The sequence below is a fragment of the Pinus tabuliformis genome, chromosome 9, assembly GCF_031772625.1.
Source record: "Pinus tabuliformis cultivar Carrire ecotype Pingquan chromosome 9, CPIR1, whole genome shotgun sequence".
Lineage (NCBI taxonomy): Eukaryota > Viridiplantae > Streptophyta > Pinopsida > Pinales > Pinaceae > Pinus > Pinus tabuliformis.
The window spans coordinates 647,827,158-647,854,150 of NC_142307.1; the positions used below are offsets into that span (position 1 = coordinate 647,827,158).

The 26,993-nt window shown below is 36.4% G+C and overlaps 2 long non-coding RNA genes across 2 annotated transcripts; both read right to left on the minus strand.

Moving 5' to 3' along the window:
* Positions 1-11,096: 11,096 nt before the first annotated feature.
* On the minus strand, positions 11,097-15,346 carry LOC149150313 (uncharacterized). Its single transcript, XR_016263607.1, has 7 exons — positions 15,071-15,346; positions 14,621-14,930; positions 14,363-14,437; positions 12,027-12,103; positions 11,861-11,935; positions 11,545-11,758; positions 11,097-11,404 (listed from the first exon to the last, which is right to left on the minus strand). It is a non-coding gene; the product is annotated as an uncharacterized LOC149150313 (long non-coding RNA).
* Positions 15,347-16,237: 891 nt separating this feature from the next.
* Positions 16,238-17,087, minus strand: LOC149150314 (uncharacterized). Its single transcript, XR_016262484.1, has 3 exons — positions 16,881-17,087; positions 16,659-16,740; positions 16,238-16,296 (listed from the first exon to the last, which is right to left on the minus strand). It is a non-coding gene; the product is annotated as an uncharacterized LOC149150314 (long non-coding RNA).
* Positions 17,088-26,993: the final 9,906 nt, after the last annotated feature.

Genomic DNA, 26,993 nt, shown 5'->3' on the forward strand with positions numbered 1-26,993 from the left:
GTACTTTTACTAGGAATAACACAAACAATGCTTTCATAACAAGTAATTTTTTTTTTGTTTGAAAATGAATCTAAACAAATTGAACTCCCAAAACCATAGGGTCCACAAGGCAATAGTGTTGTATGTTAGCACAATTGTTGATTGGTTGAAGGGTCAATATGCTTGCTTGCTCAACTTTACCCACCTTTTCTATAGGGCATGTACTATGCAGAGCCAAAAAAAACACAAATTTAAAAAAACCATGTGATGTATAAGTGAAACCACTAATTGAGTAATACAACCCAAGAACCATGCTCGAAGGAGAAATAGTAGTGCAAACAAATAATAAAAATACTATTTTATTGGAAAACTAAGACTCACCCATCCTCTATGATCCATTTGCATTGCTTAAAGTATCTATTCCACTCGACCATCCCAGACACTACAACAGTAGTCACTCACCGCACAAAGTAATCTTTATGTGAAATCATGAATAAACCACGATAGAAATTGAATATAAAATATACATAATAATAAATCAATCATACACATGCTAACACTTCAGTAATGTTATAGCAACAACAATTATGAAGAATAAGCCTGGAAATGTGAACCCCGTTATAACTTTTCTCTCTATTTCGTATCAAAATTTTTGGAAAATCTCAAAAATCACACCCATTAACAAGATGATACTACCTTGAAGCCATGACAAAAGGATGAATCATGGTGCAAGCAACATATATTACAGTGGATTAAGGCACAATATAGGCAAAATATTATTATGTACGAAAAAAATATGGCTCACCAATCCTTTGCGATATGTTTGTAGAATCTCTAAGGTATTTTCACCACTTCACCTTAATAGACTATACAACTGTAGTCGCTCACTACACAAATAAAATAAATATAGTTGAGTATGAGCCACACATAAACCATATAATAAATTGAAAAGCAAGCAAATAGAGTCACAAATGAGGAAAATATAATTGTGAGTGAAGCGCATTGTGTATAGTTAGGGTGATTCACCTTCATTTATCAATGATAACCTCCACCTCATTTCTTTCATTTTTTCTCCGTGCAAACAAAACCAAGACCAAACTACAAGAAATGAGAAAACAAGTACAACACAAAGCATGGTCTCTCTCAAACTCGACAAAAACAAAACATGTAGACAACAACAACAAAAAAAATTGCAAGCTTCCCCCTTGCACATTATATCTATTGCAGTGTCCTCTACTCTGATGTAAAAAAAAAAGGTGGGGTGATTAAGGTTAAAATATCAACATAGATAGTAATGATAAGGATATTTAAAAATTGATAATTATTTAGAATAAGAAACATACCTCCTTTAGAATTTGTTATTCAACGATAGACATTGCTTTGTATTCCATTTACTTGTGCTCACCAGAACATGCCATCTACAACAGATACATAATAAAATATTAGAATCATTATACAAGTTAAACTAGAGAGTTGAATGTAATAATCAATCATAATATGAAACATACATGTCTTTGGGTTTTGTTATATAAAGGTGGATAATCCATTATGTATTTCACGTATTCGTGCTCACTGGAATCAACCATCTGCAATAGATACACAATAAACTATTAGGATTCTAATAAAAGTTAAACTAGTGAGTTGAAGGCAAGAACTTGTCATCCAATTTAATTACAATCCATTTATATTTCATGCTATATCTCAAAATATATAAATTTTCTAAATTAGTAGGAATAATGCAATTAATGTTTTCATAAGAGAAATAATTCTTTTTGTAGAGAGATCTAAGCATATTTAAACATATTGAACACCCAAAATCCTAAAGGCCACAAGGCAATAGTGTTGTCTATTAGCACAATGGTTGATTGGTTGAAAGGTCTGTATGCTTGCTTACTCAACCTTACCACCCTCTGCTGAGATTTGTAGCTTGGTAGGTACTCCAAACCCTAGGCTACAAGGTTGTGAAGGATTTGGAACCACATGGGATTTGTGGGCAAGAGTACCCAAGCTGTGGGTGTTGCACCCAAAGTTGTGGGTGTGAATCCATGAAGAGATTTGATGACTTGGCACTTGGACATGATAGAGCACCCTTAAAGGAGCAAGGGGTTGCTTCAAGCACCAAGAGAGCCCTTGTCACTGTGGAAAAATGAACATTTATATGTTTTGAGTGGATGAATTGTTTTAAAGATCAAGTCGGCCTTAGTTAAAGAGATTCTTCTTGAAGGGATAAATGTCACCCTAAGCGAAAGATAAAATTATGTGAGAGGACAGAGCTCATTCCACACATCCAAGGAGCAACACATCAAAGAATATAACTCTAAAATAGATGAAGATCAAAAGGAGTTCAAGCGAAGTGGAGAAGGAGCACTTTTCTGTCTTCTTGAGACTATTTTGAGGACAATTGATAGGCAACAGGCCGAGGGCTAAGAGGTGAATTCTAGGCAAATTTTGTGCACGTTTGAGGAGATTTTTCTCTATGATTCAGGCCACAAGTACTCTGGATTGATTGCAGGTGAACAACATATCTTTTGGGGAGAGTGGAGAGGCCTAGTAGGATACCTAACCTAGGCCAAAATCACAACAGGGGATCACGTAGTTAGAAGAGGCTTGAAGTGAGGGAAAACACAATTTTTGGAGCAGAATTTAGGGTTGACATGTACCCTCACTAGAGCTGAGAAATTGCATTAAAGTCGAGGTCAAGGGGAGCAATAGGAGGTTGCAGAACAAGGTATGTTTGTCCTCTTGTTTTGATGTTTCTTTTTAGTGGATGGTTATCCTAGTTTGGACAAAGTTTGAGGGGCATCTAAAGGACTGTGTGGAGGGTAGAAGAAGGTGTCCTTGTAGCCCTAGATTAATGTGACAAGGAATTTGGCTGCTATAAGAAGGACAAACTTTGAGAAGCCTAAGGGTTTGGTTCTTGGAGAAATAAGGGTAGCCAAGGAGGCTTATGAATCATCCCTAAGTTAATTGTTGGAGAAGGACTATAGACAATCATAGTGGGCAACCCTCCATGCCCTAAGATTGTTTACATTGGAGCAGCACAAGAAGGCAATAGTGGGAAGAAGTCCCAAAGAGCTGAGGAGCAACAATGGGTAATCTCAAAGTTATTCACAAACAAAGTTGTAAACAACTCACAAGAAGACCATATGTGTTGATTCATTGATGGACTAATGATCAACTAGAGGGCGGTTGGAGAGCAATGTTCAGAGACCTAAAGGAGCAGGTTTGATTGATAGAGGCAGATTGGTGTTGTTGTAGTTTGGGAGCCAAAGGAACGACATATGTGTTCGGGACACATGGACTGAAAGGGTTGTGGAGCGGTACATCAACAAGTAGGTCAAGTGTTGTCTTGTTCAAGGTAGATTGGTTGAAGGACTGACGTCGAAACCTAGTTTGTATTTCTTGTATTAGTGATTGTATGAGGGCCATGATCCCCGGTACCACCACCCTAAATAATGTACTACAATTTGTTAATATAACAAAGTTGGGTTGTTGAAAAGTGGTAAAAAGTTGTCTATTTATGCACATGTTGATTTTTTGTTGTATTTATTCCATTGTGCAAAGTAGTTTGTTGTGGCATTTGAGTTGGTTGTGTCATAGATTCTTAGACCGTAATCTACATTCTCTAGTGACATGGAAAAACAACATCCTCGTCTCTAGTGCACATTGTCTAGGGGCATGCGTGTGATGTGTAGCAAGAAAGCACATAATTTGAACATTCCATTCGACGCATATGTCAAACCACTAACTGAGTGGTAGTACTTGAGAACCATGCTAGAAGGAAAAATCTTCAAGTAAACAAACAATAATAACACTATTTTGTTGGAAACCAACACGACTCACCCATCCTTTGTGTGGCATCTACATTGCCTATCTTCTCAACTCGACCCTCCGAGACACTACAATTGTAGTCACTCACTGCACAAAGTAATATTATATATGAGATCATGAATAAAACACGAGTTTAAATTACAAATATACAAAGAGATGTATTAAATGTACACATACCTGTGCCCTACTACACGAGAACCATGCTAGAAGGAAAAAACTTCAAGTAAACAAATAATAATAACACTATTTTGTTGGAAACCAACATGACTCACCCATCCCTTTGCGTGGCATCTACAATGTCTATCTTCTCAACTCGGCCCTCCAAGACACTACAATTGAGTCACTCAATGAATAAAGTAATATTATATATGAGATCATGAACAAAGCACGAGTTTAAATAACAAATATACAAAGCAGTGTATTAAACATACACATACCTGCCCTTCATTGACTAATATTTTAGCAACTAATAGAATAAATCACTTACAATTTGTAGAACGTCTCACCCATCCTTTGCCACAGTTGTAGAATGTCTAATGCATCTTCACTTCACCGTTGTAGATTGTACAATTGTAGCTCTTTGCTGCCTAAAGAAGATCAATGTAGTTGATTATGACAACATAGATAAAGCATATAATAAATTGATAAGCACAAAAATGGAGCCACAAATTAGCAAAATAGACGTTTCAGTTAAGCGCATTGCATATAGGTGTGTTGACTCACCCTTATTTACGAATAATAACCCCCATTTTTTTTGTCTGCTTCCTTTGTTTCCTTTTCCACACCAACAATGAAACCGAGACCAAATTACAAAGAACGTGAAAAAAAAAAGGAAAACAAGTACAACAAACCCAATAAATGAAACCAAGACAAAACTACAAAAAAAAAGAGAAAAAAAAGGTGAAACAAAGAAAAACAATTACAACACAAAGCATGGCCATGCTCAAACTTAACAAACAAAAAAAATGAACAAAGAAAAAAATGCAAACACCCATTCTGCATATTATCTCTCCTGCAATGAACGATCTCTTTTGTATTTCACTTGCTCGTGCTCATCAGAGCAAGTCATCTACAAAAGATACAAAATAAGCTATTAGAATTGTTATATAAATTAAAATAGAGATTAGAATGAAATTATTAATCATAATAAGAAACACACCTTTCTTTGAGTTTGTTATATAAAAAGAGAGGCCATTTTGTATTTCACATGTTCTCACTGGACAAATATTCTGCAATAAATACATAAAAAAATATTAAATTTCTAATAAAAGTTAAACTAGAGAGTTTGAAGGCATGAACTTGTCATGCAACTTAGTTCGAGTCCAATTGTATTCCATGCCATATCACAAAAAATATAAATATTCTAGACTAGATGTACTTGTACTAGGAATAATACAAACAATGCTTTCATAAGAGGTATATTTTTTTTGTTTGAAAATGAATTTAAACATATCTAAACAAATTGAACTCCCAAAACCATAGGGTCCACAAAGCAATAGTGTTGTATGTTAGCACGATGGTTGCTTGGTTGAAGGGTCAATATGCTTGCTTGCTCAACTTTACCCACCTCTTCTATAGGGCATGTGTACTATGCAGAGCCAAAAAAAATACAAATTTAAAAAAACCATGTGATGTATACGTGAAACCACTAATTGAGTAATACAACCCAAGAACGATTCTCGAAGGAGAAATAGTAGTGCAAACAAATAATAAAAATACTATTTTATTGGAAAACTACGACTCACCCATCCTCTATGCTCCATTTGCATTGCTTAAAGTATCTTCTCCACTCGACCATCCCAGACACTACAACGGTAGTCACCGCACAAAGTAATCTTGTATGTGAAATCATGAATAAACCACGAGAGAAATTGAATAAAAAAATATACAGAGCGATAAATTAATCATACACATACCTGCTAACTCTTCAGTAATGTTATAGCAGCAACAATTATGAACAATAAGCCTGGAAATGTGAACCCCGTTATAACTTTTCTCTCTATTTCGTATCAAATTTTTTGGAAAATCTCAAACCTCACACCCATTAACAAGATCATACTACCTTGAAGCCATGACAAAAGGATGAATCATTGTGCAAGCAACATATATTACGGTGGATTAAAGCACAATATTATTATGTAGGAAAAAAATATGGCTCACCAATCCTTTGCGGTGCGTTTGTAGAATCTCTAAGGTATTTTCACCAACTTCACCTTCATAGACTATACAACTGTAGTCGCTCACTGCACAAAGAAAATAAATATAGTTGAGTATGAGACCCCATATAAACCATATAATAAATTGAAAAGCAAGCAAATAGAGTCACAAATGATGAAAAGATAACTGTGAGTAAAGTGCATGGTGTATAGTTAGGGTGATTCACCTTCATTTATTAATGATAACCTCCACCTCATTTCTTTCATTTTCTCTCCATGCAAACAAAACCAAGAGTAAACTACAAGAAATGGGAAAACGAGTACAACAAAAAGCATGGTCACTCTCAATCTCAACAAAAACAAAACATGTAGACAATAACAAATAAAAAATTGCAAACTTCCCCGTGCACATTATTTCTATTGCAGTATCCTCTCCTCCGCCGAAAAGAAAAAAAGTGGGGTGGTTAAGGTTAAAATACAAATATAGATAGTAATGATAAGCATATTTAAATACTGATAATTATTTAGACTAAGAAACACACCTCCTTTAGAATTTGTTATATAAGGATAGACATTGCTTTTTATTCCATTTATTTGTGCTCACTAGAACAAGCCATCTACAACAGATACATAATAAAATATTAGAATCATTATACAAGTTAAACTAGAGAGTTGAATGTAATAATCAATCATAATATGAAACATACATGTCTTTGAGTTTTGTTATATAAAGGGGGATAATCCATTTTGTATTTCACGTATTTGTGCTCACTGGAATCAACCATCTGCAATAGATACACAATAAACTATTAGGATTCTAATAAAAGTTAAACTAGAGAGTTGAAGGCAAAAAACTTGTCATCCAACTTAATTACAGTCCATTTATATTCTATGCTATATCTCAAAATATATAAATTTTCTAAACTAGAAATACTTCTACGAGGAATAATGCAATTAATGTTTTCATAAGAGAAATAATTATTTTTGTAGAGGGATCTAAGCATATTTAAACATATTGAACAACCAAAATCCTAGAGGCCACAAGGCAATAGTGTTGTCTATTAGCACAATGGTTGATTGGTTGAAGGGTCTGTATGCTTGCTTGCTCAACCTTACCATCCTCTATTGACATTTGTAGCTTGGTAGGTACTCCAAACCCTAGGGTACAAGGTTGTGAAGGATTTGGAACCGCATGGGATTTGTGGGCAAGAGTACCCAAGCTGTGGGCTTTGCACCCAAAGTTGTTGGTGTGAATCCATGAAGATATTCGATGATTTGGCACTTGGACATGATAGAGCACCCTTAAAGGAGCAAGGCGTTGCTTCAAGCACCAAGAGAGCCATTATCACTGTGGAAAAATGAACGTATATATGTTTTGAGTGGGTGAATTGCTTTAGAGATCAAGTCGGCCTTAGTTAAAGAGGCCCTTCTTGAAAGGATAAATGTCACGCTAAGCGAAAGATATAAATATGTGAGAGGAGAGACCTCATTCCACACATCCAAGGAGCAACACATCAAAGAATATACCTCTAAAATAGATGAAGATCAAAAGGAGTTCAAGCGAAGTGGAGAAGGAGCATTTTTGTGTCTTCTTTAGATTGATTTGAGGGCAATATTGATAGGCAACAGGCCGAGAGCTAAGAGGTGAATTTTGGGAAAATTTTGTGCATGTTTGGGGATATCTTTCTATGTGTTTAAGGCCGCAGGTTCTCTAGATTGATTGCAAGTTTAACGACATATCTTTTGGGGAGGGCGAAGAGGCCTAGTAGGATTCCTAACCTAGGCCACAATCACAGTAGGGGACAACGTAGTTAGAAGAGGCCTGAAGTGAGGGAAAACACAAGTTTTGGATCAGAATTTAGGGTTGACGTGTGCCCTCACTAGAGCTCAAAAATTGCACTGAAGCCGAGGTCAAGAGGAGCAACGAGAGGTTGTAGAACAAAGTATGTTTGTCCTCTTGTTTTGATCTTGTTTTTTAGTGGATGGTTATCCTAGTTTGGACAAAGTTTGAGGGGCATCTAAAGGACTGTGTGGAGGGTAGAAGAAGGTGTCCTTGCAGCCCTAGATCAGTTTGACAAGGAATTTGGCTGCTATAAGAAAGACCAAACTTTGAGAAGCCTAAGGGTTTGGTTCTTGGAGAAATAAGGGTAGCCAAGGAGGCTTATGTTAATTGTTGGAGAAGGACTATAGACAATCATAGTGGGCAACGCTCCATGCCCTAAGATTGTTTGCATTGGAGCAGCACAAGAAGGCAATAGTGGGAAGAAGTCCCAAAGAGCGGAGGAGCAACAGTGGGTCATCTCAGAGTTATTCACAAACAAAGTTGTGAACAACTCACAAGAAGACCCTATGTGTTGATTCATTTATGGACTAATGATCAACTAAAGGGCAGTTGGAGAGCCGTGTTCAGAGACCTAAAGGAGCAAGATTCATTGATAGAGGCAAATTGGTGTTGTTGTAGTTTGGGAGCCAAAGGAACGACATATGTGTCCGAGACACATCGACTGAGAGTGCTGTGGAGCGCAACATCAACAAGTAGGTCAAGTGTTGTCTTGTTCAAGGTAGATTGGTTGAAGGACTGACACCAAACCTTAGTTTGTATTTCTTGTATTAGTGATTGTATGAGGGCCATGATCCCTGGTACCAGAGCCCTAAATAATGTACTACAATTTGTTAATATAACGAAGTTGGGTTGTTGAAAAGTGGTGAAAAGTTGTCTATTTATGCACATATTGAATTTTTGTTGTATATATTCCATTGTGCAAAGTAGTTTGTTGTGGCATTTGAATTGGTTGTGTCATAGATTCTTAGACCCTAACCTACATTCTCTAGTGACGTGGAAAAACAACATCTTTGTCTCTAGTGCATATTGTCTAGGGGTGTGTGTGTGATGTGGAGCACAAGGCACATAAATTTAAACATACCATTTGATGTATATGTCAAACCACTAACTAAGTGGTACTACCCGAGAACCATGCTAGAAGGAAAAAACTTCAAGTAAACAAACAATAATAACAATATTTTGTTGGAAAACAACATCACTCACCCATCCTTTGCGCTGCATCTACATTGCCTATCTTCTCCCCTCGACCCTCCGAGACACTACAATTGTAGTCACTCACTACACAAAGTAATATTATATATGAGATCATGAATAAACCACGAGATTTAATAACAAATATACAAAACAATGTATTAAACATACACATACATGCCCTACTACACGAGAACCATGCTAGAAGGAAAAAAATTCTAGTAAACAAATAATAATAACACTATTTTGTTGGAAACCGACATGACTCACCCATCCTTTGCATGGCATCTACATTGTCTATCTTCTCAACTCGACCCTTCGAGACACTACAATTGTAGTCACTCAATGAACAAAGTAATATTATATATGAGATCATGAATAAAGCACAAGTTTAAATAACAAATATACAAAGCGATGTATTAAACATACACATACCTGCCCTCCCTTGGCTAATATTTTAGCAGCGAATAGAATAAATCACTTACAATTTGTAGAATGTCTCACCCATCCTCTACCACATTTGTAGAATGTCTAATGCATCTTCACCACTTCACCTTTGTAGATTGTACAATTGTAGCTCTTCACTACATAAAGAAGATCAATGTAGTTGATTATGACAACATAGATAAAGCATATAATAAATTGAATAGCAAAAAAATGGAGCCACAAATTAGCAAAATATACTTTTAAGTGAAGCGCATTGCATATAGGTGTGTTGACTCACCCTCATTTACGAACAATAACCTCCATTTCTTTTGGATGCTTCCTTTGTTTCCTTTTCCACCCAACAAAAAGGAACCGAGTCCAAATTACAAAGAACGTGAAAAAAAAAAAAAAACGAAAACGAGTACAACAAACCCATTAAATGAAGCCAAGACAAAACTACAAAAAAAGAGAAAAAAAAAAGGTGAAACAAAGGAAAACGACTACAACAAAAAGCATGGCCATGCTCAAACTCAACAAAAAAAAACATGAACAAAGAAAAAAATGCAAACACCCATTCTACACATTATCTCTCGTGCAATGTACCATCCTCTCCTGAAAGGAAAAGAAGCAAACTGAACAAGGTTAAAATACACATGGTTATTAATGGTACACATATTTCAAAACCAATAATTATTCATAATAGGAAACATACCTCCCTTAGAGTTTGTTTTATAACAATGAATGATTTCTTTTGTATTCCACTTGCTCGTGCTCATAAGAACAAGTCATCTACAAAAGATACAAAAGAAGCTATTAGAATTGTTATATAAATTAAACTAGAGATTAGAATGAAATTATTAATCATAATAAGAAACACACCTTTCTTTAATTTTTTTATATAAAAAGAGAGGCCAATTTGTATTTCACATATTGTACAAATATTCTGCGATAAATACATAAAAAAATATTAAATTTCTAATAAAAGTTAAACTAGAGAGTTTGAAGGCATGAACTTGTAATGTAACTTATTTCGAGTCCAATTGTATTCCATGCCATATCACAAAAAAATATAAATTATCACAAAAAATATAAATTTTCTAGACTAGATGTACTTCTACTAGGAATAATACAAACAATGCTTTCATAAGAGGTAATTTTTTTTTTGTTTGAAAATGAATCTAAACATATCTAAACAAATTGAACTCCCAAAACCATAGGGTCCACAAGGAAATAGTGTTGTATGTTAGCACGATGGTTGATTGGTTGAAGGGTCAATATGCTTTCGTGCTCAACTTTACCCACCTCTTCTATAGGGCATGTACTATGGAGAGCCAAAAAAAATACAAATTTAAAAAAACCATGTGATGTATGCGTGAAACCACTAATTGAGTAATACAACCCAAGAACCATGCTCGAAGGAGAAATAGTAGTGCAAACAAATAATAAAAATACTATTTTATTGCAAAACTACGACTCACCCATCCTCTATGCTCCATTTGCATTGCTTAGAGTATCTTCTCCACTCGACCATCCCAAACACTACAGTGGTAGTCACTAGTTGCACAAAGTAATCTTGTATGTGAAATCATGAATAAACCACGAGAGAAATTGAATAAAAAATATACAAAGTGATAAATTAATCATACACATACCTGCTAACTCTTCAATAATGTTATAACAGCAACAATTATGAACAATAAGCCTCGAAATGTGAACCCCGTTATAACTTTTTTCTCTATTTTGAATCAAAATTTTCGGAAAATCTCAAACCTCACACCCATTAACAAGATCATACTACCTTGAAGCAATGACAAAAGGATAAATCATTGTGCAAGCAACATATATTACAATGGACTAAAGGACAATATTATTATGTAGGAAAAAAATATGGCTCATCAATCCTTTGCGATGCGTTTGTAGAATCTCTAAGGTATTTTCACCACTTCACCTTCATAGACTATACAACTGTAGTCGCTCACTACACAAAGAAAATAAATATAGTTGAGTATGAGACCCCATATAAACCATATAATAAATTGAAAAGCAAGCAAATAGAGTCACAAATGAGGAAAAGATAATTGTGAGTGAAGTGCATTGTGTATAGTTAGGGTGATTCACCTTCATTTATCAATGATAACCTCCACCTCATTTCTTTCATTTTCTCTCCATGCAAACAAAACCAAGACCAAACTACAAGAAATGAGAAAACGAGTACAACACAAAGCATGGTCACTCTCAAACTCGACAAAAACAAAATATGTAGACAACAACAAACAAAAAATTGCAAACTTCCCCCTTGCACATTATTTCTATTGCAGTGTCCTCTACTCCACTGAAAAGAAAAAAAGTGAGGTGGTTAAGGTTAAAATACAAACATACATAGTAATGATAAGCATAGTTAAAAACTGATAATTATTTAGAATAAGAAACATACCTCCTTTAGAATTTGTTGTTTAATGATAGACATTGCTTTGTATTCCATTTACTTGTGCTCACCAGAACAAGCCATCTACAACAGATACATAATAAAAATATTAGAATCATTATACAAGTTAAACTAGAGAGTTGAATGTAATAATCAATCATAATATGAAACATACATGTCTTTGAGTTTCTTTATGTAAAGGGGGATAATCCATTCTGTATTTCACTATTCGTGCTCACTGGAATCAACCATCTGCGATAGATACACAATAAACTATTAGGATTCTAATAAAAGTTAAACTAGAGAGTTGAATGCAAGAACTTGTCATCCAACTAAATTACAATCCATTTATATTTCATGCTATATCTCAAAATATATAAATTTTCTAAATTACTAGGAATAATTCAATTAATGTTTTCATAAGAGAAATAATTCTTTTTGTAGAGAGATCTAAGCATATTTAAACATATTGAACACCCAAAATCCTAGAGGCCACAAGGCAATAGTGTTGTCTATTAGCACAATGGTTGATTGGTTGAAGGGTTTGTATGCTTGCTTGCTCAAACCTACCCTCCTCTGTTGAAATTTGTAGCTTGGTAGGTACTCCAAACCCTAGGGTACAAGGTTGTGAAGGATTTGGAACCACATGGGCTTTGCGGGCAAGAGTACCCAAGCTGTGAGCTTTGCAACCAAAGTTGTGGGTGTGAATCCATGAAGAGATTTAATGACTTGGCACTTGGACATGATAGAGCACCCTTAAAGGAGCAAGGGGTTGCTTCAAGCACCGAGAGAACCCTTGTCACTGTGGAAAAATGAACGTTTATATGTTTTGCGTGGGTGAATTGTTTTAAAGATCAAGTCGGCCTTAGTTACACTGGCCCTTCTTGAAGGGATAAATGTCACCCTAAGCAAAAGATATAAATATGTGAGAGGAGAGAGATCATTCCACACATCCAAGGAGCAACACATCAAAGAATATACGTCTGAAATAGATGAAGATCAAAAGGAGTTCAAGCGAAGTGGAGAAGGAGCATTTTTGTGTCTTCTTGAGACTGTTTTGAGGACAATATTGATAGGCAACAGGCCGAGGGCTAAGAGGTGAATTTTGGGCAAATTTTGTGCACGTTTGAGGAGATTTTCCATTGTGTTTCAGGCCGCAGGTTCTCTGGATTGATTGCAGGTGAACAACATATCTTTTGGGGAGGGTGGAGAGGCCTAGTAGGATGCCTAACCTAGGCCACAATGACAGGAGGGGACAACATAGTTAGAAGAGGCCTGAAGTGACGAAAAACAAAAGTTTTGGATCAAAATTTAGGGTTGACATGTGCCCTCACTAGAGCTCAGAAATTGCACTAAAGCCGAGGTCAAGGGGAGCAGCAAGAGGGTGCAGAACAAGGTATGTTTGTCCTCTTGTTTTGATGTTTAATTTCAGTGGATGGTTATCCTAGTTTGGACAAAGTTTGAGGGGCATCTAAAGGACTGTGTGGAGGGTAAAAGAAGGTGTCCTTGCAGCCCTGGATCAGTTTGACAAGGAATTTGGCTACTATAACAAGGACAAACTTTGAGAAGCCTAAGGGTTTGGTTCTTGGAGAAATAAGGGTAGACAAGGATACTTATGAATCATCCCTAAGTTAATTGTTGGATAAGGACTATAGACAATCATAGTGGGCAACCCTCGATGCCTTAAGATTGTTTACATTGGGCAACACAAGAAGGTAATAGTGGGAAGAAGTCCCAAAGAGCTGAGGAGCAACATTGGGTAATCTCAAAGTTATTCACGAACAAAGTTGTGAACAACTCAAAACAAGACCCTATGTGTTGATTCATTGATGGACTAATTATCAACTAGAGGGCAGTTGAAGAGTCGTGTTCAGAGACCTAAAGGAGCAAGATTCATTGATAGAGGCAGATTGGTGTTGTTGCAGTTTGGGAGCCAAAGGAACGACATATGTGTTCGAGACACATGGACTGAAAGGGTTGTGGAGCGCTACATCAACAAGTAGGTCAAGTGTTGTCTTGTTCAAGGTAGATTGGTTGAAGGACTAACACCGAACCCTAGTTTGTATTTCTTGTATTAGTGATTGTATGAGGGCCATGATCCCTGGTACCAGAGCTCTAAATAATGTACTACAATTTGTTAATATAACAAAGTTGGGTTGTTGGAAAGTGGTAACAAGTTGTCTATTTATGTACATGTTGATTTTTTGTTGTATTTATTCCATTGTGCGAAGTATTTTGTTGTGGCATTTGAGTTGGTTGTGTAATAAATTCTTAGACCCTAACCTACATTCTCTAGTGACGTGGAAAAACAACATCATCGTCTCTAGTGCACATTATCTAGGGGTGTGCGTGTGATGTGGAGCAAGAAAGCACATAAATTTAAACATTCCATTTGATGTACATGTCAAACCACTAACTGAGTGGTACTACCCGAGAACCATGCTAGAAGGAAAAAACTTCAAGTAAACAAATAATAATAACACTATTTTGTTGGAAACCAACACGACTCACCCATCCTTTGTGTGGCATCTACATTGCCTATCTTCTCAACCCGACCCTCCGAGACACTACAATTGTAGTCGCTCACTTCACAAAGTAATATTATATATGAGATCATGAATAAAGCACGAGTTTAAATTACAAATATACAAAGCGATGTATTAAACATACACATACCTGCCCTACTACACGAGAACCATGCTAGAAGGAAAAAACTTCAAGTAAACAAATAATAATAACACTATTTTGTTGGAAACCAACATGACTCACCCATCCTTTGCGTGGCATCTACATTGTCTATCTTCTCAACTCGACCCTCCGAGACACTACAATTGTAGTCACTCAATGAACAAAGTAATATATATCAGATCATGAATAAAGCACAAGTTTAAATAACAAATATACAAAGCAATGTATTAAACATACACATACCTGCCTCCCTTGGCTAATATTTTAGCAACGAATAGAATAAATCACTTACAATTTGTAGAATGTCTCACCCATCCTCTACCACAGTTGTAGAATGTCTAATGCATCTTCACCACTTCACCTTTGTAGATTGTACAATTGTAGCTCTTCACTACATAAAGAAGATCAATGTAGTTGATTATGACAACATAGATAAAGCATATAATAAATTGAATAGCAAAAAAATGGAGCCACAAATTAGCAAAATATACTTTTAAGTGAAGCGCATTGCATATAGGTGTATTGACTCACCCTCATTTATGAACAATAACCTCCATTTTTTTTGTCTGCTTCCTTTGTTTCCTTTTCCACACCAACAAATGAAACCGAAACCAAATTACAAAGAACGTGAAAAAAAGGAAAACGAGTACAACAAACCCAATAAATGAAACCAAGACAAAACTACAAAAAAAAAGAGAAAAAAGGTGAAACAAAGAAAAACAATTACAACACAAAGCATGGCCATGCTCAAACTCAACAAAAAAAACATGAACAAAGAATAAATTGCAAACACCCGTTCTGCACATTATCTCTCCTACAATGTACCGTCCTCTCCTGAAAGGAAAAGAAGTAAACTGAACAAGGTTAAAAAACACATAGTTAGTAATGGTACACATATTTCAAAACCAATAATTATTCATAATAGGAAACATACCTCCCCTAGAGTTTGTTTTATAACAATGAACGATCTCTTTTGTGTTCCACTTGCCCGTGCTCATCAGACAAGTCATCTACAAAAGATACAAAATAAGCTATTAGAATTGTTATATAAATTAAACTAGAGATTAGAATGAAATTATTAATCATAATAAGAAAGACACCTTTTTTTTAGTTTGTTATATAAAAAGAAAGGCCATTTTGTATTTCACGTGTTCTCACTCGACAAATATTCTGCAATAAATACAAAAAAATATTAAATTTCTAATAAAAATTAAACTAGAGAGTTTGAAGGCATGAACTTGTCATGCAACTTGGTTCGAGTCCAATTGTATTCCATGCCATATCTCAAAAGAATATAAATTATCACAAAAAATATAAATTTTCTAGACTAGATGTACTTCTACTAGGAATAATACAAACAATGCTTTCATAAGAGGTAATTTTTTTTTTGTTTGAAAATGAATCTAAACATACCTAAACAAATTGAACTCCCAAAACCATAGGGTCCACAAGGCAATAGTGTTGTATGTTAGCACGATGGTTGATTGGTTGAAGGGTCAATTTACTTGCTTGCTCAACTTTACCCACCTCTTCTGTAGGGCATGTACTATGGAGAGCCAAATAAGATACAAATTTAAAAAAACCATGTGATGTATAAGTGAAACCACTAATTGAGTAATACAACCCAAGAACCATGCTCGAAGGACAAATACTAGTGCAAACAAATAATAAAAATACTATGTGATCGGAAAACTACGACTCACCCATCCTCTATGCTCCATTTGCATTGCTTAAAGTATCTTCTCCACTCGACCATCCTAGACACAACGGTAGTCACTCATCGCACAAAGTAATCTTGTATGTGAAATCATGAATAAACCACGATAGAAATTGAATAAAAAATATACAAAGCGATAAATTAATCATACACATACTTGCTAACTCTTCAGTAATGTTATAGCAGCAACAATTATGAACAATAAGCTTGGAAATGTGAACCCCGTTATAGCTTTTCTCTCTATTTCGTATCAAATTTTTCGGAAAATCTCAAACCTCACACACATTAACAAGATCATACTACCTTGAAGCCATGACAAAAGGATGAATCATTCTGCAAGCAACATATATTACGGTGGATTAAAGCACAATATTATTATGTATGAAAAAAAATATGGCTCACCAATCCTTTGCGGTGCGTTTGTAGAATATCTATGGTATTTTCACGAATTCACCTTCATAGACTATACAATTGTAGTCGCTCACTACACAAAGAAAATAAATATAGTTGAGTATGAGACCCCATATAAACCATATACGAAATTGAAAAGCAAGCAAATAGAGTCACGAATGACGAAAAGATAATTGTGAGAGAAGTGCATTGTGTATAGTTAGGGTGATTCACCTTCATTTAGCAATGATAACCTCGACCTCATTTCTTTCATTTTCTCTCCATGCAAACAAAACCAAGACCAAACTACAAGAAATGAGAAAACGAGTACAACAAGAAGCATGGTCACTCTCAAACTTGACAAAAACAAAACATGTAGACAACAACAAACAAAAAATTGCAAACTCCCCCCTTGCACATTATTTCTATTGTAGTGTCCTCTCCTCCGCTGAAAAGAAAAAAAGTGGGGTGGTTAAGGTTAAAATACAAACATAGATAGTAATGATAAGCATATTTAAAAACTGATAATTATTTAGAATAAGAAACATACCTCCTTTAGAATTTGTTATATAACGATAGACACTGCTTTGTATTCCATTTACTTGTGCTCACCAAAACAAGCCATCTACAATAGATACATAATAAAATATTAGAATCATTATAAAAGTTAAACTAGAGAGTTGAATGTAATAATCAATCATAATATGAAACATACATGTCTTTGAGTTTTGTTATATAAAGGGGGATAATCCATTCTGTGTTTCACGTGTTCGTGCTCACTGGAATCAACCATCTATAATAGATACAAAATTACAATCCATTTATATTCCATGCTATATCTCAAAATATATAAATTTTCTAAACTAGAAGTAGTTCTACTAGTAATAATGCAATTAATGTTTTCATATGAGAAATAATTCTTTTTTTAGAGGGATCTAGACAAATTTAAACTTATTGAACACCCAAAATCCTAGAGGCCACAAGGCAATAGTGATGTCTATTAGCACAATGGTTGTTTGGTTGAAGGGTCTGTATGCTTGCTTGCTCAACCTTACCATCCTCTGTTGAGATTTGTAGCTTGGCAGGTACTCCAAACCCTAGGGTACAAAGTTGTGAAGGATTTGGAACCTCATGGGATTTGTGAGCAAGAGTACCCAAGCTGTGGGATTTGCACCCAAAGTTGTGGGTGTGAATCCATGAAGAGATTTGATGACTTGGCACTTGGACATGATAGAGCACCCTTAAAGGAGCAAGGGGTTGCTTCAAGCACCAAGAGAGCCCTTGTCACTGTGGAAAAATGAACGTTTATATGTTTTGAGTGGGTGAATTGTTTTAAAGATCAAGTCGGCCTTAGTTACAGAGGCCCTTCTTGAAGGGTTAAATGTCACCCTAAGCGAAAGATATAAATATGTGAGAGGAGAGAGCTCATTCCACACATCCAAGGAGCAACACATCAAAGAATATACTTCGAGCACCAAGAGAGCCCTTGTCACTGTGGAAAAATGAACGTTTATATGTTTTGAGTGGGTGGATTGTTTTAAAGATCAAGTCGGCCTTAGTTACAGAGGCCCTTCTTGAAGGGATAAATGTCACCCTAAGCGAAAGATATAAATATGTGAGAGGAGAGAGCTCATTCCACACATCCAAGGAGCAACACATCAAAGAATATACCTCTGAAATAGATGAAGATCAAAAGGAGTTCAAGCGAAGTGGAGAAGGAGCATTTTTGTGTCTTCTTGAGACTATTTTGAGGACAATATTGATAGGCAATAGGCCGAGGGCTAAGAGGTGAATTTTGGGCAAATTTTGTGCATGTTTGAGGAGATTTTCTCTGTGTTTCAGGCTGCAAGTTCTCTGGATTGATTGCAGGGGAACGACATATCTTTTAGGGAGGGCAGAGAGGCCTAGTAGGATGCCTAACCTAGGCCACAATCATAGCAGGGGGCAACGTAGTTAGAAGAGGCCTTAAGTGAGGGAAAATAGCAGTTTTGGATCAGAATTTAGGGTTGACGTGCACCCTCACTAGAGCTCAGAAATTGCACTGAAGCCGAGGTCAAGGGGAGCAGCAGGAGGTTGCAAAACAAGGTATGTTTGACCTCTTGTTTTGATGTTGTTTTTTAGTGGATGGTTGTCCTTGTTTGGATAAAGTTTGAGGGGCATCTAAAGTACTATGTGGAGGGTAGAAGAAGGTGTCCTTGCAGCCCTAGATCAGTGTGACAAGGAATTTCGCTACTACAAGAAGTACAAACTTTGAGAAGCCTAAGGGTTTGGTTCTTGGAGAAATAAGGGTAGCCAAGGAGGCTTATGAATCATCCCTAAGTTAATTGTTGGAGAAGGACTATAGACAATCATAGTGGGCAACCCTCCATGCCCTAAGATTGTTTACATTGGAGCAGCACAAGAAGGCAATAGTGGGAAGAAGTCCAAAAGGGCTGAGGAGCAACAGCGGGTAATCTCAGAGTTATTCACAAACAAAGTTGTGAACACCTCACAAGAAGACCCTATGTGTTGATTCATTGATGTACTAATGATCAACTAGATGGCAGTTGGAGAGTCGTGTTTAGAGACTTAAAGGAGCAGGATTCATTGATAGAGGCAGATTGGTGTTGTTGTAGTTTGGGAGCCAAAGGAACGACATATGTGTTCAGGAAACATGGACTAAAAGGGCTGTGGAGCGTTACATCAACAAGTAGGTCAAGTGTTGTCTTGTTCAGGGTAGATTGGTTGAAGCACTGACACAGAACCCTAGTTTATATTTCTTGTATTAGTGATTGTATGAGAGTGTTACATCAACAAGTAGGTCAAGTGTTGTCCTGTTCAGGGTAGATTGTTTGAAGGACTGACACTGAACCCTAGCTTGTATTTCTTGTATTAGTGATTGTATGAGGGCCATGATCCCTGGTACCAGAGCCCTAAACAATGTATTACAGTTTGTTAATATAAGGAAGTTGGGTTGTATAAAAAATGTAAAAAGTTGTCTATTTATGTACATGTATATAAGGAAGTTGGGTTGTATAAAAAATGTAAAAAGTTGTCTATTTATGTACATGTTGATTGATTGTTGTATTTATTGCATTTTGCAAAGTAGTTTGTTGTGGAATTTGAGTTGGTTGTGTCATAGATTCTAAGACCCTAACCTAGATTCTCAAGTGACGTGGAAAAACAACATCCTCGTCTCTAGGGCACATTGTGTAGGGGTGTGTGTGTGATGTGGAGCAATAAAGCACATAAATCTAAACATTCCATTTGATGTATATGTCAAACCACTAACTAAGTGGTACTACCCGAGTGTTGAAGAAAGTGTAACTAGGTTCGGTATTCATAAATGTTAGTTTGGTCTTTGCTCTTGTAAAAGAAAAGAATTATTATTTTTGTCATTATCAAGAATGGGTTTCTTGCCCATTTGATAGGTCATGCACATGTTTAGGTGCTTCTAGGAAAGTCAAAGATTCAATGTAATTGTTGAAGACCCATGTGGGCATATTACACTATGTAAATCTATGTATTAGAGTCAAAGAAATATGTCAAAAAGATACTCCAAAGCAAAGACAAGTCTCCTCTTCAAGTCGTCTCAAAGAAATGAATTTTTGGTGCACTTAAGGATATGACAGCCTGACTACCTCAAGTAAGCCCAAATACGAGGAATAGAATCCTATATATAGGGCAGTTCGACCTCACCCATAAACCATCAAGCTATCTCTAAAGTGAGTGAGAAATTCAAGAAGGAGGTGTGAAGAAGAGCAAAAGGTTGCATCTAGGCCAGCGAAGAAGAGAAGAAAGAAATCCAAATTTTTGGGACTATTTTAGGGCTCATTTTTGTCACATGTGCGAAGGAGAAAGGGCTCATTTTGCTGCCATATTAGATCTGCAATTGTAGTCATAAGAAGTAGCTTGGTTGGGTTAGAATAGATCACCAATCAAAGTCTCCTCATCAAGCGAAGCAGGGTACACCTAAAGCGAAGGAAAGAAGCAAGTAAAAAGGTCTACTTCAAGACCTAGATCAACCACACGTGCGAAGAAATCAGATCTACAATAGGGTTAAGAGGATTAGCCTCTAACTCGAAGATATACTAGAAGAAGAGCCTTATTCTCTAGTCTAAGTATCAAAGACAAGGAAGATTGCCAAGCGAGGTTGAGAAGGAAAGGAAGGCTCCAAAGAAGAGGTCTCTAAGGAGACCTAGGGTTTCATCAGTTGCCGGAAGAAGTGTGAAAGAAGAGATCAAGGTGCAGTGCAGAAGGAGGCTTTGATTGAAGAACATAAGGGAAGGTGCAAAAAGAGAGACTGTCTTGTGCTTGGAGGATCTACTAGTCAAGGGTTTAGGGTTTGGCATTTGTCAATTGAAGCTTCAATAAGAAAAATTTGCAGAAGAGTTTTCCTCTGTAGGAGACTATCTTGTGCTTGGAGGATCTACTAGTCAAGGGTTTAGGGTTTGGCATTTGTCAATTGAAGCTTCAATAAGAAAAATTTGCAGAAGAGTTTTCCTCTGTAGGAGAGAGATGTTTTTCCCTGGCTGAGAGCCAATATCTTGTGTTCTTGTCTCTTTTATTTTGGTAATTGTTTGATGAAGTAAGAGAAAACACTCTAATAATAATAAGAGAAGATTGTACTAATAAGAAAAATTAAAAAATACCTCACAAATAGTTATCATCATCAGAAGAACATCATCCTACTTAGATGGCCCTAGATTTTTGAACATGGTATCAGAGCTAGCTAAGGTGACACATCAAGGAAGGGCATCTCAAGAACACATAGAAGATTGAAGCATTAAGATCAAGAAGCAAAGGCACACAAATGTTAAAGCATCAGATCTACAAGAAAGGGTTCTAGATCCATTAAAGACAAGGAGGATTGCCATCTCCTCTCCTAGATCCATCAAGAAGGTACATCCAAAAAGGGTTCACATCAAAGACTCATCATCTTCAAAGAAAGGTACTCAAATCCAGGGGAGAAGTTTTCATCACCAAGCAAATCTCTCATAAGGCACCTTGAAAGAAGCATCTTGAAGAGCTCCAAGATCTAAGAAGTCAAATCATCAAATTTTCAAGGAAGTTGCAAGATCTCTTCACAACAACTCTCTCAAGTAAGTATTTTTATGTCCTCTTTTGAACATATCAAAATGTCTTTTTGCAAGGAAAGCAACAAATTGGTTGGGACTGCTAATTTCCTTGCAATGGAAAAAGAGGATTGATATCCTTCTCAAAGGAAATGAAGTTATGGACTACATCAAAGGGAATGTCACTGTTCCTGCAAAGGAACAAACTCAAGCCCTAGCAAAGTATAATAAGGATTAAACAAGGGCTCAAAGGATTCTGATAGAATCCATCAAGGACCCTCTCATTCCTTATGTTTCCAAACTTGAAACACCTAAAAAAAAATCTATGATAAACTAGTGGAGCTATTCTCAGTTGTACTAACTGGAGAAGTGATATCGTTGCGTAATGAATTATATAAAATGAAGATATCTAAGGAAGAAGGAATAGCTCCCTACTTCATGAAGGTCTCTGAGATGAGAGATCAGCTAGAAGAACTAGGAGAAGTTATTTCAAACAAAGAGATGACAACTAAGGTGCTCAATGCATTACCTGAGGAATGGGGCAACTTCACATCAAGTATATATGCCAAGAAAGAAGCCACCCCGTTGAATGAACTTTGGTCACTATGCAAGATTGAGACTAGACTCAAAGCCAAGGATGATGTAGGATCGAAGGAGCAGGCATTTGCTGCAATGGCCAAGAGAAAGCAAAATTTGGCAATATTGGTCCATAGAGAAAGGGTAAAAGAGATGTGTCCAAAGTCCAATGCTTTGGCTGCCAAGATTATGGACACTATAAGAGGGATTGTCCTAAGTTGAAGAAGGATATATATTATGATTGAGATCAACTTCTTCACATAAGTCTTCTTTAAAGTTTTTGGGCATCATAGGAACATGTAACAGTAGGATAGAGTGCATGGTTTATGAGAATGGCATCTTCAGGAATATAAGAGCATTATGTAGAGATATCTCAGATAAAGATATTCATGTAGGAAGGATGTAGCCATTGGATAACCTCATCAATGCATAAAGGAATGATCATGATCAAGAAGAATCATCTTAGAAGGCCACTATCATCAGCAAAAAGGAGCATTTGCAGGATGAGGACTACAAGGATCCTCCAGTGGAATCTTCAATAGAGGGTTCATGACTTTTAGGAAAAGTAAATGTCTTGATAGGAATTCCACTTATGGGGATTCAAGAAAGGATGATATGTAGGCAAGGAAATATGTAGCAAAGCAAAGGAGATTGAGGTAATCTCAATCTAGGAAGTTGTCAAAGGAAGCTGAGATGATCAAGGAAAGAACTAAGATGAGGTATGTATGCATCTATGTTTTCAGTTAAAGTCATGTCATCATTTGTATCAATGAGCATGGGGAATTTCTCTGGTAGCATGGTCAAGAACAGGGTAGATCTCTTTCATTGAAGAAAATGCATGAAGGCATGGTTCACTCACTGATAAAGGTCAACATGAGAAATGTCCTCATATGGAGTATGAGGTGGTTGACTAAGAAAATCTATAAAGAAGCATATGAGATAAAGAGATTAGAAATAAAAGGACACCATGGACACTAGGAATCAACATCCTACAGACATGTTGAGACATCTCTTGGAAGAAGGCACGAGAATTCTGACAAAGGAAGAAAAAGATCAAAGGACCCTTGACACCTGGAGAGGCCTTGGAGATATGAACATGCAAGATGTTGATGATTCAAGCCAACAAAAGATGTCATGATGAAGAGCCATCTCAAAAGGTACTATTTGACTTAATATTATATTTTGATTTTTCTTGAGTAATATCTGGATGGGGTCATGCAGGGCTACTGGAACAAGAGTTGTAAGTGCAAGTACAACTAGCATTCTTGTGGTGGATGGAAAATCCTGAAAGAAGCATGATGAGAAAGAAGTAGCCATATGAAGAAGGTTCCAGATATGTACCAAGAAGGCCACTTTCCATAAATAAAGGAATGACATGACAACCCAGAAGGAAAGTGATCGATGGCTGATGCCCTACAAGGAAGAAGCTCGACTGAATTTCATGACATCAAGGAAAGAAATTGATCAAGCAACTGAAGGACCCACAAGAAGAAGTTGTTGATGAAAAAGGAGAGTCCCTAGTTGAAAGGGAGCTCTGACAAGTCCCTAACTAAGAGGGAGCTTGGGCAAGTCCCTAGTCAAAGGGAACTTGGGTACATTCCTTTACAGGAATGGGCATATCTTCCCTAGTTGAGAGGGAGAGATAAACACAGCATTCTTGTCTTCATTGGGGAAGAAAGAATGGAGGATTGGGTAATCATATGGCATCCAATGCTCTTTGAGGATGTGTAGGACATCCAAGATAAGAGTAGGAAAGAGGACCAATATTCTTTGAGTGTTGGGAACCCAAGATAAGAATAGTCCTAGAAGGTCATACTCAGTGAACACCCGGGTGGGTATGTACCTTGAGAGACAATGAAGAAGATATCCATAGTCATTGGTCTCACCAACATTGTGCTCTGATAAGAGATAGAGCTGTCAGTCAACGCCTTGTTGTGGAAACAATGTTGTTTACTATGATGCTATAACAGATGGATTGCTAATCCAATTTCTCTTATGTGAATTCTTTAGATTGAAAATGTCCAAACATCTTGTAATGATTTATGAATACCTCCCTAGTTAAGAGGGAGTGTTGAAGAAAGTGTAACTAGGTTCAGTCTTCATAAATGTAATTTTGATCTTTGCACTTGAAAAAGAAAAGAATTATTATTTTTTGTCATTATCAAGAATGGGTTTCTTGCCCATTAGATAGGTCAAGCACATGTTTAAGTGCTTCTAGGAAAGTCAAAGAGTATTAGAATCAACGAAATATTCGGTCTTCATAAATGTAATTTGATCTTTGCACTTGAAAAAGAAAAGAATTATCATTTTTGACATTATCAAAAATGGGTTTCTTGCCTATTAGATAGGCCAGAACATGTTTAAGTGCTTCTAGGAAAGTCAAAGAGTATTAGAGTCAAAGAAATATGTCAAAAGAGATCCTCCAAAGAAAAGACAAGTCTCCTCTTCAAGTCGGCTCAAAGAAATGAATTTTTGGTGCACTTAAGGACATGTCGGCCTCACTAGCTCAAGTCGGCCCAAATAGGAGGGACAAACTCCTATATATAGGGCAGTTTGACCTCACCAATAGACCACCAAGCAATCTCTGAAGTCGGCAAGAAAGAAAGTCAAGAAGGAGGTGCGAAGAAGAGCAAAAGGTTGCTTCTAGGCAAACGAAGAAGAGAAGAAAGAAATCCAAACTTTTGGGAATGTTTTAGGACTCTTTTTTGTCACACGTGCGAAGGAGAAAAGGCTCATTCTGCTGCCATATCAGATGTGCAATTGTAGTAATAAGAATTAGCTCGATTGGGTTAGAAGAGATCACCAATCAAAGTCTCCTAATCAAGCGAAGAAGGGGACACCTAAAGTGAAGGAAAGAAGCAAGTAAAAAGGTCTACCTCAAGTGATCAGCCACACGTGTGAAGAAATCAGATCTGCAGTAGGTTTAAGAGGATCAGCCTCTAACTTAGATATATACTGGAAGAAGAGCCTTATTCTCTAGTCTAAGTATCAAACAGAAGGAAGATTGCCAAGCGAGGTAGAGAAGGAAAAGAAGGCCCCAAAGAAGAGGTCTCTAAGGAGACCTAGGGTTTCATCGGTTACCAGAAGTGTCAAAGAAGAGATCAAGGTGCAGCGCAGAAGGAGGCTTTGATTGAAGAAAAGGGAAGGTGCAAAAAGAGAGACTGCGTCCTATGCTTGGAGGATTTATTGATCAAGGGTCTAGGGTTTGGCATTTGTCAATTGAAGCTTCAATAAGAAAAATTTGAAGAAGGGTTTTCCTCTCTAGGAGAGAGAGGTTTTGCCCTGGCTGAGAGCCAATATCTTGTGTTCTTGTCTCTTTTGTTTTGGTAATTTTTTGATGAAGTAAGAGAAAACACTCTAATAATAATAAGAGAAGATTGTACTAATAAAAAAAAAGTAAAAAGTACCTCACAAACAATTATCATCATCAGAAGAATCTCATCCTACCTAGATGCCCTACATTCTTCAACACTGAGAACCATGCTAGAAGGAAAAAACTTCAAGTAAACAAATAATAATAACACTATTTTGTTGAAAAACAACATTACTCACCCATCCTTTGCGTGGCATCTACATTGCCTATATTCTCCACTTGACCCTCTGAGACACTACAATTGTAGTGAAAGACCCTCTGAGACACTACAATTGTAGTCATTCACTGCACAAAGTAATAGTATATATGAGATCATGAATAAAGCACGAGTTTAAATAACAAATATACAAAGCGATGTATTAAACATACACATACCTGGCCTCCCTTGGCTAATATTTTAGCCGCGAATAAATAAATCACTTACAATTTGTTGAATGTCTCACCCATCCTCTGCCACAGTTGTAGAATGTTTAATGCATCTCCACCACTTCACCTTTGTAGATTATACAATTGTAGCTCTTCACTACGTAAAGGATATCAATGTAGTTGATTATGACAACATGGATAAAGCATATAATAAATTGAATAGCAAAAAAATGGAGGCACAAATTAGCAAAATATACTTTTAAGTGAATCACATTGCATATAGGTATGTTGACTCACCCTCATTTACGAACAATAACCTCCATTTTTTCTGCCAACAAATGAAACCTAGACCAATACAAAGAACGTAAAAAAAAGGAAAATGAGTACAACAAGCCCAATAAACAAAACCAAGACAAAACTACAAAAAAAAAAAGAGAAAAAAAAGGTGAAACAAAGAAAAACGATTACAATAGAAAGCATGGCCATGCTCAAACTCAACAAAACAAAACATGCAAATAATAACAAAGAAAAAAATGCAAACATCCCCTTTGCACATCATCTCTCCTGCAATGTGCCCTCCTCTGCTAGAAGGAAAAGAAGTGACCTGAATAAGGTTAAAATACACACAGTTAGTAATGGTAAGCATATTTCAAAACCAATAATTATTCATAATAGGAAACAAACCTTCCCTAGAGTTTGTTTTATAACAATGAACAATCTCTTTTGTATTTCGCTTGCTCGTCAGAACAAGTGATCTACAGAAGATACAAAATAAGATCTTAGAATTGTTATATAAATTAAGCTAGAGATTTGAATGCAATTATTAATCATAATAAGAAACACACCTCTCTTTGAGTTTGTTATATAAAAAGAGAGGTCATTTTGTATTTCATGTGTTCATGCTCACTGGACAAGTATTCTGCAATAAATACACAATAAAATATTAAATTTCTAATAAAAGTTAAACTAGAGAGTTTG